Here is a 6000-nt window from a genome sequence, read left to right on the forward strand (position 1 = left end):
CGAACTGAAACACAGGATGTTCACTCTGAACATCACCAAACACTTTTTTACCATGGTCATAAGCAAACATCAGCACAGGTTGTCCAGTGAGTGAATGGAGTCTCCCACCTGGAAGGTATCCACCTCTCTAGACTTGGTCCCAGGCAAAAAGCTGTAGGTGGCCTTGCTTGATTAGGGAGAGGGTGAGACTAGAAGACCTTCAGAGGTCCCTTCCAGTCTCAACCATTCTTTTTGATTTTTCTTGTATCTCCCCCAGTCTACTCTATTCTGGATGATTTCTAAGTATCTCAGAACGGCTTTTGCCAGTGTTTCTAATTTATCCATATCACTGCATTACAGGGAGCAGAACTGTAAATAGTACAGCAAACACTACAACAAAAGTAGTGGGTGGAAGGAAAGACTACTATTACTGTTTTCAGGTTCCCATATTGTTCAGAAATCTCAATATGATCTTTGACTCCTTTGCAATAGCATGATGTTGTAGTTTCATATTTGCTCTGTCACAATAATATCTATGTCCTTCTCTGCTACTCCGGATTAGTTTCTTCTTCATTTGCACTTGCTGAACTACTCATTTACTCCCAAGTGTAGAAAATTGTGTTTGTATAGTATCATTCTTCTTTTTCTTTTTTTTTGTTTTTTTTTTTTTTTTTTCCGGGACACTATTTCTATTTATTGAGACACATTCTAAGTTCTGGGCCTAGCCAGAAACATTTCTTCAGTTTCTCCTATACAGCCTTCATCAAACATTTAAATGAGGCACCCAAGTCATTAATATTTGCAATAGTAAATATGCAATAGCAGCATAGCAGGTCATAAAGAATTCTAGAGAAGTCTTTTTTTTCTTCTTCCCTCCTTGGGGTTCGACAGCTTACCAATAAAACTGTTTTGCACCAACTTCTACATTCCATTTTGCTTACGCAAGTGTCATGTCTTGTTCAGGTTTATTCTTAGAAACTCTAAAGTCTTGTTTATGAATACTAATACATTTTATCAAGTGTCTTATCCTTGTGCTTTGTTCTTTGAGCCCAACAGAATTTCCCTTCCCCCCCCCCCCCGTTTAAAAAAAAATCAATAGGAATATGTAGTTATCAATTTAATGTATTTGTGTGTCTCTAGCTATTTATGAATCCAGTACTAATTTAGATGCATGGAAGAAAAATATTAATAGTTGGACCAATAAAGCCCTCCAGCTATAAATTAATCTTTGAAAAAAAATAAAGGCTAAACCTAAGTGGAGCAAAATACACTGCTGGGACCTAGTTTTGCATCTAAACTTAGAAGCAGCGATAATGGGTACAAAATTAAATCATTTAAGGAACCTCAAGAAAACCCAATCAAAACAACACAAATCCACCACCAGTTAATTTTTACAAGTACAATACTTGAACATCTATGAGCAAAATTCCTGTTTTGTGTCCTAAACAAGAACTGTATACACCACCTGATAACAGAGCCTTAAACAGCCTTATAATTGACAATAAAAATAAGACTTTAATTTAATCAACTGGGAGGAGAAGTTTCTCTAGTATCAGATAAAGCCCGACAGATAGGCAACCTTGAACTGTAAATATGGAAGAAGGCATTCTAATAATGGGAAGAAACTTCAATTTAACTTTGCAACCAAATTTTTACTCAATTAAGATTTAAACTTCAGCAATAAGATCAGAATGAAAAGAATCTATCATCATTGTGCTTTTTTAATGTCTCACTCAGTAGATATCACATAAACAATTAATATTAATCATGCATCAATGAGCTACAACAGTTTTTGTACAGCTGTACTGTTACACCGCCAGTATATTGGCAACTACGCCTAAACTCTCCATACATGGGGAACTTTGTGTTTGTTGATCACATCTACCACATTAAAAGATAACTGATTTCCAAGTGTCTGAGTTATTTATTCATTGTGAATTTATAGAAATAATTTTCAAGGGGGAATATCACAGCAGGGGACTTAGGTACTAGGTTGTTCAAAATGTCTAATCTTAAAGTAATAATATAAATAGTATTCATAGGTGGTATTTTTGTGGTTAATTTACAGCTGAGAATAGACTTTGATCCTCAAATATGCAGCCATTTAAACCAAGTAATCTATTATATAGCCTGATGAATTATAATTAATCCTATTCCTGAGATTTAGAAATTGACACAAATCTACTGTCAGGATTCAGATATATGGGACTGCATAGCCCATATTAGTTGTGGTGATAGCCGCACAGTAACTATGCTGTCAGTACTAGCTGCTCATTGGGACAACTGGTAGAATGTGCTTCATTGACTTCAGACTCAGAACAGAAGAATTAAAGTGTACTAGTGTGTAGAAAATTGCAATATCTGTGCAGCGTCTGAATCTCTTTGAGGTTTTGGAAAGTGAATTTCACCCAAAGCAAGCCTAGGCTTCTAATCTACCTTGAAATTATTTTAGTTAGACTATGTAAAGTATATTTGGTCCATTTCAGAGGAAGAAAGGAAAGGAAATTGCTCTACTATTCAAACCTAAGCAGTTTATCAGATATGTAAAGTCATTTCTAGTATGTGAAAATACCCCCTGGGGCACATTCCTCTACAATATGCATCTTAAGTAGATAGGAAGTCACATACCATGGCATTATATTATAAAATAGAATAATGACCTACTTTAGCAATGATAACCATAAGTGAAGTAATGGGGCCACAAAAACATGTAAAAATAAACACCTTTATTAAGTATTTCTACTCTTTTTTATAGAATCACAAAATTGTTTATGTTCTAAGAGACTTCTAAGATCATCAAGTCCAATCATTAACCTAGAACGGCTGTGCTCATGATTAAAACATGCACCACATCCACATGCCTTTTTAACAGTTTTAGGGATGGCAATTCCACCACTTCTATGGGTAATCTGTTCCAGTGCCTGAGCACCCTACCAGTGAAGAATTTTTTCCTAATATCCAATCTCCCCTAGTGCAACTTAAGGCCATTTCCTCTTGTACTGTCATTTGTTACCTGGGAGAAGTGACTGACATCCACCTTGCTACAACGTCCTGTTAGGTACTCCTAGGGATCAATAAGGTCTCCCCTTGAGCCTCCTTTTGCCCATGCTAAACAACCCTATCTCTCTCACCTACTCCTCCTGAGACCTGTGCTCCAAAACCTTCAGCAGCTCCATTGCTCTTCTCTAAACATGCTCTGGCACCTCAACGTCCTTCATGTAGTGAGGGGCCCAAAACTGAACACAGGTTTCAAAGGGAAGCCACACCAGTACCTAGTACAGATGGCCAGTCCATTATACTCCTGCTGGCCACACTATCTCTTATGCAAGCCAGGATGCCATTGGCCTTCTTGGCCATCTGGTCATGCTGCTGGTTGTCAGTCATCTGACTGCCAATTAATACCTCCAGGTTCTTTTCCTCTGGCTCGCTTCCCAGACAACACTTTCTCTGCCCCAAGCCTTTGCCCCTATATGGAGTTGTTATGACTGAAATGTAGGATCCGGAACTTCTTGTTGAACCTCATACAATTGGCCCACTGAGCCTTCTTATCGTCTATCAGATCAACACTCCCACCTTAATGTCATCTACAAACTTATTGAGGGTGCACTCAATCCTCTCATCTAGATCATTGATAAAGACATTAAAAAGGACTGGCACCAACACTGACCTTTGTGGAACATCACTTGTAACTGCTCCTCAGCTGGCTTTAACTCCATTCACCACCATGCTCTGAGCCAGCCATTGAGACAGCTTTTACCCAATGAAAAGTGCACCTGTCTACACCACGAGCAGTCAGTTTCTCCAGGAGAATGCTGTGGGAAACCACCCCAAAATTCATTACCTTTCCTGACCCTTAAGCCTATCACCTTGTTGGAGAAGGAAAACTAGTTAGTCAAGCAGGATCTGCCTTTCCTAAACCTGTGCTGGCTGGCCCAGATCTCCTGGTTGTCCTGCATGTGTCTCGTGATGACTCTCAAGATGATCTGCTCCATGACCTTCCTTGACAGCAAGGTCAGATTGACAGGCCTGTAGTTCTCTGAATCCTCCTTCTGACTCTTCTTGTATGTGGTCACCACATTTGCTAACTTGTAATCAACTGGGACATCCCTGGTCAGGCAGGACTTCTGGTAAATGATGGAGTGTCTTGGTGAGCTCTTCCACAATCTCCCTCAGTACCACTGCTTGGATGCCATCTGGCTCCATAGATGAGTGCATGTCTAAGTGGCACAGCAGGTTGCTGGCCATTTTATCCTGGTTTATGGCAGCTTCATTATTCTCTTCATCAGTAACTTCCAGCCTAGGGGGCTGGGTACTCAGGTTGCTCTATTAAAGACTGAGACAAAAAAAGACCTCAGTTTTTTCCTTATCCTTTGTCCTTCTGCATCTAATAAAGGATGGAGATTCTCTTTAGCTCTCTTTCTATTAATGATGTACTTGAAAAGAAACATTTTTTTTGTCTTTTACAGTAGTAGACATATTAGGCTTTAGATGGGCTTTGGCCCTTCTAATTTTTCCCCTGCATAACCTCACAACATCCTTATAGTTTTCCTGAGTGATCTGCCCCTTTATCCCAAGGTATTACACTTTCTTCACTTGGTTTTTTTTAGGGTTTTTTTGGGTTTTTTTCCCCCTGAGTACCAGCCAAAGCTTTCTGTTCAGCTAGGCTGGTGTTCTTTTCCAAAAGCTTATCTTTTGGCCCATGTGGATGGCCTGCTCCTGTTTCTCCAGGATTTCCTTCTTAAAGCATATCCAGTCTTCCTGTACATTTTTATTCTTCAGAACTTCCTTCCAAGGAACTCTTACAACCAGTCTTCTAAAGAGACCAAAGTCTGCCCTGCAGAGGTCAAGATAGCAATTCTGATGATCCACCTACTTTCTTTTCGCAAAATCAAAAACTTCATCTTTGTGACTGCTGTGCCAAAGACAGTCTCTGTCACATCAGCCACCAGTCCTTCTCTCTTCACAAATAGCAGGTCCAGTGGGACACCTCCCATGGTTGGCTCACTCATCCAATACTTTTTACATTTTAAGCATTTTTTTTTAGAACCTTGTGTTCCTTAATTTCATTGTTAGCATTCAGCTTCTGGGAGAAAAGCTTAAGCATTGGAGTCAGCACAATTTGAATATTTAGTCAAACACCTTGTCAAATTAGGCTCTGACTTAGAGAAGCCATTTCATGATGTGCAAGGACTCCCTTCTCTGGAGAGTGTGCTAGTATCTATATGCAAGGTAAGAAATGAGGAACACATTTCAGAGATAAGAACTGCTTAATGGTCCAGGTTTGGACAGCCACAAAAATAATCTTTATAGCTTAATTACAAGATATGGTTGAAATACATTGTGCAGGAAAATCTCCTAGCAGTGAAAGGGACAAAGAAAGACTTCTTTTTTGTTATTTGAAATTGCTGAAATTTTGAAGTCACTGCCAGAAAAGAAAAGATGATTGGACATATTACTCTGAGAGAAAGTTCAGGACAAGCAGGAGAGGATGAAACCAGAGGATGCTGTAAAAAGCAGAACCTGTACCAGAAACTGAAAATTACGAAGTACAAGAGAAACCAAGAAGCTGTTGCTGAACTGACAGTTCCCTGGCTGGGAGGAAGGGAGGAACTTAAGAAGAGTATTAGAAGGGAAATAAAATATTCTAAACTTACTGAAATTTCTTGAAACTACAACCAGATACTAGAAGCTGTTGGGACAGCTGCCAGGAGTGAAACCTCTCTGAAGATGTTAAGAACCACACAAATTATCTTTGGATAATTTAGGGGAGTTTGGCTCTCCTTAGCACTTCTCTTAGCATAACAGGTGTGTGTGTGCATGGTTCTCATGCATATACACTCCTTGTATAATGCAAAACATCTCTGTGGAAGCATTTTAAACCATCATTCTGGAATCTCTGTAGAATTCACATTTTACTCCTCACTTGACATGTTTCTATGTCTATAAATGATGAACATTGAGGTCTTGAAAACACAGAGGATCAGACTTAACAGTTCAGTAAGTCAAATGCCCTGTCTAAAG

The sequence above is a fragment of the Passer montanus genome, unplaced genomic scaffold, assembly GCF_014805655.1.
Source record: "Passer montanus isolate IOZ18808 unplaced genomic scaffold, ASM1480565v1 scaffold11, whole genome shotgun sequence".
Taxonomy (NCBI): domain Eukaryota; kingdom Metazoa; phylum Chordata; class Aves; order Passeriformes; family Passeridae; genus Passer; species Passer montanus.